This window comes from Glycine soja, chromosome 11 (assembly GCF_004193775.1).
Source record: "Glycine soja cultivar W05 chromosome 11, ASM419377v2, whole genome shotgun sequence".
Taxonomy (NCBI): Eukaryota; Viridiplantae; Streptophyta; class Magnoliopsida; order Fabales; family Fabaceae; genus Glycine; species Glycine soja.
This window is the reverse complement of record NC_041012.1, coordinates 41,598,592-41,608,576: the sequence shown is the minus strand read 5'-3', so window position 1 is coordinate 41,608,576 and position 9,985 is coordinate 41,598,592. Positions and strand designations below refer to the sequence as shown.

At 32.2% G+C, this 9,985-nt stretch overlaps 1 pseudogene; it reads left to right on the top strand.

The window, feature by feature from the left end:
• Nucleotides 1-3,743: 3,743 nt before the first annotated feature.
• On the top strand, nt 3,744-8,240 carry LOC114374664 (annotated as a pseudogene).
• The last annotated feature ends 1,745 nt before the right edge of the window (nt 8,241-9,985 follow it).

Here is a 9,985-nt window from a genome sequence, read left to right as displayed (position 1 = left end):
TAAATAAGACCTAGTGCCTTTAGAAGTATAGATGTGAAAGACAATTTACTAGGTCAACCTATCACATCAAAACATGCTTTTATAAATAAAATAAAAATAATTAATTTACAATAAATTGAAAACGTGTATTTTTTTACCTTTTTTTTTCTTTTCTCACTTATGTACTTCCACTCTCTCCTGTTTTTTTTTTTTCCTTAGCTAAACAGAATGTTAATTTAGATAAATATACGGCTTTTTAAAAAGATCTCACAATAATTATTTCCTAGAAATAAGAAATTGCCAAACACATGTCCAAGAATTGCACTCACACTTGTGGCTTCCGTTTAGATATGGGTTTAACTAAAGAAGGCAATCACATATATGAGGAATTCCTATATCCTAGCTAGTTCATCACGTCCAAAATCATATATTTTATAGTTGAATAAAGTGTTCACATATGATGACTTACAATCGAAGGTAGCACGCAACACAGTATTGTGGATTTTTCCGGAGGTAACAAATGCATGTAGCTTGTTTGAAGGGGAAATTATTCCAGTCTTCCTTTTTATGTCAAATAAATACATTATTTATTATATATTTAAGACAATTAAGTACATATTTCATCATTAAGCTATGTGTAAATTTAGACAAACAATAAATATGCAATTAAGGTGCTGGTGAAAATATCATAACTTTCAAATTGTTGCCAACAAAATATAAATATTGAAGCATGGTTAAGTGCCCGATGCCACATGGTGAAATACAAACGTCCTTTGTCGAAACTTTATATTGAAGAGTTCTAAATCTTCCAAATCTTTGTATTGATGCTAAACAGTTGGCATCTTACCATAAAGATAATTTAATGCCAAATGGTTCTATATCTTCCAGCTCTCCTAAATTTAATTTATTTTATTTTTTAAATAGACATCTTAAAATTTAATTTAATTTTAATTAATTGTTAAATTTTATCCCTTTTTTTTTAGTTTAACATCTATGGCATTATAAATTTCTCAATCAAACTTATGAGTAATATCTCATTTAATATAAGTTTATTAAATAAAAATTTAATCAAGTTATTTATCCAAATGCACCTCAAGCTGAAAAACATACCAAAGATGAGAGACACTCCAGAAAAAACAATAACGAAAATATTCAAAATTAGATTAAATGGAGAAAAGTAATTTCATAGTAGCTATACTAACTTGTATGCTATTAAAGAACTAACTCAACTAACACCAACTAATTGTTTTTTGTCATTTTTGATAATCAAGAAGCTATTATTCTTTTTCTAATGTCATCATCAAGGTCTTTTGATGTCACGAGCAAAAAATATTTAATAGTTAATATTTAATCCTCATATAAAAACCTTATATGGTCAATATTTTTAAAAGTAAAATTAACAAAAGCAATCTCAAGTCTCAACCATGTGGGTAAGCGTGATGGTACCTGATAAGCCGTTATGAACAGTTGGATTATTTTTGTTAATTTTACTTCCTCATTTTAAAAATATTGACCATATAAGGTTTCTTGATGAAAATTTCTTGATGAAAATTTCTAAGGAGTACCTCCCTGACAAATCTAGCCCCCAAGGTTGGATGTCTTATTTGGTATTTATTTCACCTCTAGGATGCAGATTAGTACCTTTCATCTTTCCAACTTTTGTAAGCAAAGTATATTCAACCAAGGATTAAAAGTTGGATTTTCATCAAGAAATTTGATTTACACCAATAGATCATGAACAACCATAAAAATAAACTTAATACAAAATTGATTTATAGGTTTTTCTTTCACTTCTACGACATTTAACCTTTCCATTTCTATAAAATTTGAAACTTCACCTCATACTTATACTCAAATACATATTTAATTCTAAGAAATTGTTTAAAGTTTAGGCCACGTTTCCTCTGCAATATTATAGAATCCAACATCTCATACATAATATCCTGAACCTGCATCAGTGGAAAGGAAAATTCAATGATTCTCATCAGTTAAATTCTCATGTGGCTAGTTGTGTATTACTTTGTTACCTTGATACTGCAATGAAAAATTATCTCCAGAAGTTTAAAAGGCAATGAAGCAAATATGGAATAAATAATCTTAAACTTTGACCAAACTTTTCCTGTTCCTCCTCAGATCGAAGGCTCTAAACTCATGACCATGTGTCCAATCACTGTTAGTGTAAACAGATATATATTCAAAATTTCAAATACACTGACTTGTTATGGAATAAGATGTATATCAAAAATATGAAATTTTGCTTGTTCGATAAATTAGTGGAGCTAAACTGTAGATTGTTGTTTATTTATTAATAGAATAAATCGAAGTTTAGATCCCGTGGCACTTTTCAATACCCATGGCCTTCCTTTAGTTTGGGTTGTTTGTGCTCTTATCTTTTGCATGAAACTTATAACCAATACATAATATTCTAGCAATGACCAATACATACCATTTTTAAAAGTATACAACAAGAGCTATTATTTTATAACCAATACTACAATTATATGTATTAAATAAAACAAAATAGCATGCTCAAGGCAAATGAAGTACATATCAAACTTATGGTTATGGTGAAAAGGAAGAAAAAAATATTACAACACATTATAGGAAAAAAAGTGTTCAAAAAACACACATTGCGAAATAAAAGAATCTATTTTGTATTTAAATTATATTATAAACAGATGAGATGTAAAAAGTGTACGTTGATGAGCTCCTGAAGCAAGAAAAAATTTCTTCATAGTACGTGTATCCACGCCACAGTGACCTCTATTTGTCAACAGTGTTGATGAAAAAATAAAAATAGAGGAGTGAGATTGGGACCTGTTCATCAAATCATTATTGATGATATTCTTTTTAAGCTATATTATTTCTTGTTATTTTTTATTGCTAGTCATTTAACAATTAAAATTAAAATAATAATTGGTCAAGTCAAATTTGTATCTAGTCGTCTTTTCAACCCAAATTTCAAATACAAAATCATACATTCTTCTTTCATCAAATCTTTTCGTATTATTTATACTTTGAGTGCTAGCAAAAATATAATAATATTCTACCTTTTGAAATCAATTATCATTTCATCATATTAAATTCTATAATTTAATTAATCATCAAATATTAAAATAATTTATATTAAAATCAATTAACCTATTGGTGCAAATTTGAAATTAGGTTGGTCGATGCAGTCGTGGGTTTCGTAAGAGAATAAAATATTTTGTCGTGAAATAGAATAAAATAGATAAGTAATACTTAAATATTATTATACATATTTTATTTTAATTTTTTAAATTAAATAATTTAATAGATTTTAATAGTTGAGTAAGTTGTCAAACAAAGTATTCATAGTAATATATTTATTTTAAATAAATTTATTTTTTGAATAACTTGGTAAATAAAGAAGTATGAGGCAAAAATATTTGGCAAATCAAAATAAGTAAACATACACATATATAATACATATATGCCAAATGCAAAAAAAATAAAAAATACTACAACTAAAATGAAATTCATTCAGTAAAAAGAAAAACTTAAATGACGCTGTTTTGGACAAAAAAAAAAAAAAGAAGCTCGGCCAATACAATATGACCGTTGACATGTTTGGGCCTGGACCTGGAGTGTGTCCCATATAAAATACGACCGTTTACACGATTGTCTTTATAAATGTGAGAGTCACAGGAACACTTGAAAGTTGAAATACAAGAGAAACCCAAGTGAGCGGGAGATATCGATCGCGCGCAGCACACAAGCTTGCGAGTATGGAATGTTCTTTCTCTCGTCTCAATTTTATTTTTATTTTTTGGTTTTCCTTTGGTCTCTCTCTTTGTTTTGATCTTTTTCTATTTTTAATCTTTGAATCCTTTTTAGTAGTTGATTTGAGATAAATGGTGCCTTCGGTAAGCAAACGCTTTTTGCCTCAAAACCGTGTTTGACACGAATGTTTGTGGCGATTGCAATTGTTTGCGACATTCTCATTCTTGATTAATTCAAGAACGTTATGAACAGCGGATGGAAACTACGGTGACCCTCGGTGAATTCTTTATTTCGTAATTTTGAAGTGGGATGGTCCCTTGTAGCCTCGATGACCCAAAATTGAACTCGATATTGAATTCAAGATGAATTCTTTATTTCGTATTTTTGAATTGGGATGGTCCCTTGAAGCCTCGATGACCCAAAATTGAACTCGATATTGAATTCAAGATGAATTCTTTATTGCGTAATCTTAAGTTCGTTATGGATTCAGACCGATCCTCGGTGACCCTAGCCTGATGGCAACTATAATATGATTTTTTTTTTATTCATAATTTTAAAGCGGGAATGACCCTCGATGACAACTTAATGGCAATAATTTTAAAGCAGGATGAAGCCTTGATGACCCTGAATTCAATTGCAGTTTTATAATCCTGATGGGATGTTCGGCCCTTTATGATCCTAAATGCGGTTTTTGATTCATTGTGTTGAATGAGGATGGTTGGCTCAAGCCTTGATTATGCCGAAATATATTACAATGTGAATGGAAACATGAATCTACGCATGTGCCTTGAAGGTCTGTCATATTTTTAAACTGGGACGAAATGCATTGTGCCTTAGTGATTCTAAATGCAACCTGTGCTTGAGTCTTTAACGATGACAAATACAATTGTACAACGAATCTGAGTGTAGTTCTTTTGATGGCCCTAATGCATGTACAATTTGAATGCACACATGAATCTAAGGATGTGCCTTGATGGCCCTAATGATTATAGTTGCCCACTATGTGGACTGGTGGACGAATCAGCCCAGCATCTTATTCTTTACTTGCTGGGTTTCTGATAAGCACTGGAAACTATGTTACAGATGGCTTGGAGTCCAAGTTGTGATGCACCATGATGTGGAACAGAATATCTGCTCAAATCCATCTCATAGGTGACACCATCTCATAGGTGACACCCCAAGTTTCCATTTGTTTTAAATAGATTATTTTGTGACAATATCTGCTCAAATCAAGAAGTGGGACGTTGCAAGATATGTGTTTTCCACCTTTCGTTTGATCACATTGTTCGTCCTCTCTAATTAAAAAAAAAAAGGAGCTTTTTTAGGTGGGGTTTGTACTGTGGCATTGTTTGAAGTATCTTTTGAGGTTTGAGTGTGAACGAATTGTTAATGGATCAAAACAGAAGCGAGGGAAGAGGTGAGGTATTGGGTCCGGTTCATGAAGGAGTTGTAGTTGTTATTGATGCAGTAGATGTGAGCAGCTTGGGTGGAAGAGTTAGTATAAGTGGAGAAGCTGGAACTTCAGGAGAGGTTGGCAAGGATTTGGGATCTGATAAGGAGCTAAAGGAGGTGCTTGAGGAAGTTAAGGGTAAGGACAAGCATGATCAAGAAAATATCAGTGATAATAAATTGCTTGGTGTTGATCAGGTAACTAGTTATAATTCAAACCATTTGGTTAATCAGGTAGTGATTGAAACTGTGGTTGTAATTGAGTCTGTTCAGGCTGAGTATGTCAATGGAGATAATAGGAAATTGGAAGCAAAAGTTGATGAATCAGGGTTGAGCTTGGTATCCATGAAAGCACCAGAAGGGGTGTCTGAAACTGATAAAGATTCATGTGTGATTGATATAAAGAGCGGCAGCTGCAAAAAGGTTTATGAGAATTCCGAAGGTGAAAGGGTTTGCAGGATTTGCCATCTGACTTCCGTGCAATCGTTGGATGAAACAACTGTTGGCACTGCTAGTAGTGCTAAAAGTGCAGATTTGGTTCAGCTTGGTTGTGCATGTAAAGATGAGCTAGGCATTGCACATGCTCATTGTGCTGAGGCGTGGTTCAAGCTTAAGGGAAGCAGGTAATATTGTCTTGCCAAATATCAGTTTGATTCTAGTTTGTAGATAAACAATAACATTAATGTGCTTTTGAGGTTTTGTGTTGAAGCTTTCAATATTGATCACGTTCCTGATGTTGCCTACTTATTTTGAATTCCTAAATATGTTGGAATTTATAAGTTCTTTTTACTGAATTATCCAGTTTGGCACAATTTCTGAAAGCAAATATTTCTCTTGCCCTATTTGCTGCTCTGCGTTTGTGTGTGCTGCAGTTACCTTGATCATATGGAACATTTTATCATTTCAACAATAATATTGGAAAGGTTTTATCATTTTGCCTTTCCATGACTTGTCTTTTAAAATCTTTTGAGGTTTGTGGCATCCTTATTAAATGTGTTGATTGTGTTCTTAGATTAGAACAGAAATTTCCAGTATCATTTTTTAGCTTTTCAAATCCTTTCCAGATTCATGCCTGGGCTTATGCTTGATTTCCTTGATAATTAGTTTGAGGTCAAGCTCTTTGCATTGAATTTTGTAGTGGTACACCTCTAGTTGGAGAACCACTAGCATCATTACTGCACTCAAACATAGCTGTTCAGTGCATATCTGTAGCCATCAGCCTATTTGGAGTTCCTATATTTAATGGGTTCTATAAGGGGTGAGTTGGACAAATGCGTCCGACAGCCAGTGGATTTTCCTCCTTTAGGATGTAAGATTATGGGTTAGACATAAACATGATTAGCAATTTGCTCCTTGTGTTTGTGAGTTGATGTTAATTGACATCCATATAATTCTGTCAAGTCCTAATTTGTAAACTAGAAAATTATTGCATTTGATTGTGATATTGTGTCGGTTATCCACTTATCCTTGATATTTGAGAAAGTTCTCTTGTAACAACTGTCTTGGTGAAGATTCTTTTGGATCTGATGTTTCTCTATTCAGATGACATATGGGACATGGACTAGAAAATGAAGTTTTCACTTTTATTTCCACAAAATGAATTTTATATATGGCAAAATTGATCATTTTTATTAGATATCACGGGGACACATTCATCAATCCATTGAATAATTCTGAGTATCCTTTTTTCTAAAGGAGTCCCATCTCATTGTCTAGTGAGAACCATTGTATTACAATCTAGTATAACTGGTCCATGTCAATCCTAATTCTTGTATGTTACATAGAGGGTTTGTCTGGGTCTTCAGCTTAATCAACAATAAGAGCTTATCACATGAAAGCTTATTCTTGAGTTTAGAAAGATATTATTATTGTGATAAGTCTCCATAAAACAATGTTATAGTTTTATTTTTTAGTGCCATTTTTGAAAAATGGTCCCTTCTCAATGTCATGTGATGCCTAGTGTTTTATAATCTAGAGTAAATTACACAAACTTCTCCTATTCTTTTTACATTTACACTAACCTCCCTTTATGGGAGCCAAATGTAATGTTTTTCAAATAATTAAAGGGGTGTCAGTGTATATTTTTAAAAGCTAAGGGGGTTAAATGTAATGTATAAGGGGATGTTAGCGTATATTTTAAAATAACTAAGGGGGGGTTAGTGTAGGAAAATAAAGGTACCAGACATTTGTGTAATTTCATGAAACTTTAGGAGATGTTAGTGTAATTTACTCTATAATCCACTATCAAATAAATGATTGATATTGGCTACTTTATTAACCACAGGTCATGTGAAATATGTGGTGAGACTGCAGAAAATGTTTTTGGTGTTACTAATTATGGATTTATGGAAAAGTGGAATGAAAGAAGATTCATGGACGACGATGGCAACTCATCCAACAGGTTTGGCGGATGCTGGCGAGGACAACCATTTTGTAACTTCTTGATGGCATGCCTAATGCCTTGTAATAGCATTTGTTCTGCCATGGTTTTTCCGTGTAAATATGTTCTAGCAGGTGAATCAACCTCTATTATTCTTGCCTTCAATTCTTCATACTCGCAGAGTATAGTGAGTGGCTGATTGGTTTTTGCCATACATGCTATGGTGCATCACCACATTTTAGTGGGATGTTAATGCTTAACCACATGTCCAAGTTGACATTCTGAGGGTATGTGCCATGAAGATATGAAGCTTCCATGTAAAGAAATTACCAGCTCTGGTTGCATTCTTTGGAGAATGTGTGTTGTTCAGAGGTGTATTCATCCAGAGAGAGAGAGAGAGAGAGAGAGAGTATTTTACATTTGGTGGCAGTAGATCTTATTTGTAAGAATTTAAGTAAAGAATTTGCTGCAAAACAAACACAAAGTAGAGGTTTCTTTCTCTTTTTCACTTATTTTACTTCCTTTTGTTTATAGACAATATTTTGGATTTATTTGGCTCCATGGCATCCTAATATAGTTTCAAGTATAATCGAGCTTAGCAAACGTTGGTTAGCTAAATTGATTCAAATTTAGCTAATATAGTTTCAAGCAAATAAATCTGTGGAGGCAATTGCCTTCAATACCACTACGTAACTTATTTTTAGTTTTTGACTATCACGTTCCTTTGAAACAAAAAAATAGTATTCTCGAGCTTTATTGTAAGTTCACAAGTATTTTCGCATGTCTGTGTTCTCCCGCTTTATGTAAATGATCAAATTAATTGTTAAGTTGTAAAAATTACAACTCCTGATATTTCAAGTTGCAATTGTAATATTGACCAAATTAAATTACAATTCGATTTCCGTAAAGGTTACACTGATATCTTATGATTTATTACAAAAGAATTAACTTTTAATTACTATTTTTATTTTAAGTTTAGGAAAAATAATGATTGAAACATAAAAAAATTATAAACAAGTTAAAATCCTCGCTACTTGTGCTTACTTCAAAAGTGGAGAAGTTGACAGTGCACACAAGTTGTTCGATGAATTGGTAGATCGAGATGTTGTGTCCTGGAATTCTATGATAAGTGGGTGTGTGATGAATGGTTTTTCCCACACTGCACTTGATTTTTTCGTTCAGATGCTCATTTTTGGTGTGGATTTGGCTACCTTGGTTAATTCTCTTGCAGCTTGTGCAAATGTTGGCAGTCTTTCAAGTTCTCAACCATGTGGGTAAGCGTGATGGTACCTGATAAGCCGTTATGAACAGTTGGATTATTTTTGTTAATTTTACTTCCTCATTTTAAAAATATTGACCATATAAGGTTTCTTGATGAAAATTTCTTGATGAAAATTCTAAGGAGTACCTCCCTGACAAATCTAGCCCCCAAGGTTGGATGTCTTATTTGGTATTTATTCACCTCTAGGATGCAGATTAGTACCTTTCATCTTTCCAACTTTTGTAAGCAAAGTATATTCAACCAAGGATTAAAAGTTGGATTTTCATCAAGAAATTTGATTTACACCAATAGATCATGAACAACCATAAAATAAACTTAATACAAAATTGATTTATAGGTTTTTCTTTTCACTTCTACGACATTTAACCTTTCCATTTCTATAAAATTTGAAACTTCACCTCATACTTATACTCAAATACATATTTAATTCTAAGAAATTTTTAAAGTTTAGGCCACGTTTCCTCTGCAATATTATAGAATCCAACATCTCATACATAATATCCTGAACCTGCATCAGTGGAAAGGAAAATTCAATGATTCTCATCAGTTAAATTCTCATGTGGCTAGTTGTGTATTACTTTGTTACCTTGATACTGCAATGAAAAATTATCTCCAGAAGTTTAAAAGGCAATGAAGCAAATATGGAATAAATAATCTTAAACTTTGACCAAACTTTTCCTGTTCCTCCTCAGATCGAAGGCTCTAAACTCATGACCATGTGTCCAATCACTGTTAGTGTAAACAGATATATATTCAAAATTTCAAATACACTGACTTGTTATGGAATAAGATGTATATCAAAAATATGAAATTTTGCTTGTTCGATAAATTAGTGGAGCTAAACTGTAGATTGTTGTTTTATTTATTAATAGAATAAATCGAAGTTTAGATCCCGTGGCACTTTTCAATACCCATGGCCTTCCTTTAGTTTGGGTTGTTTGTGGCTCTTATCTTTTGCATGAAACTTATAACCAATACATAATATTCTAGCAATGGACCAATACATACCATTTTTAAAAGTATACAACAAGAGCTATTTATTTTATAACCAATACTACAATTATATGTATTAAATAAAACAAATAGCATGCTCAAGGCAAATGAAGTACATATCAAACTTATGGTTATGGTGAAAAGGAAGAAAAAAATAT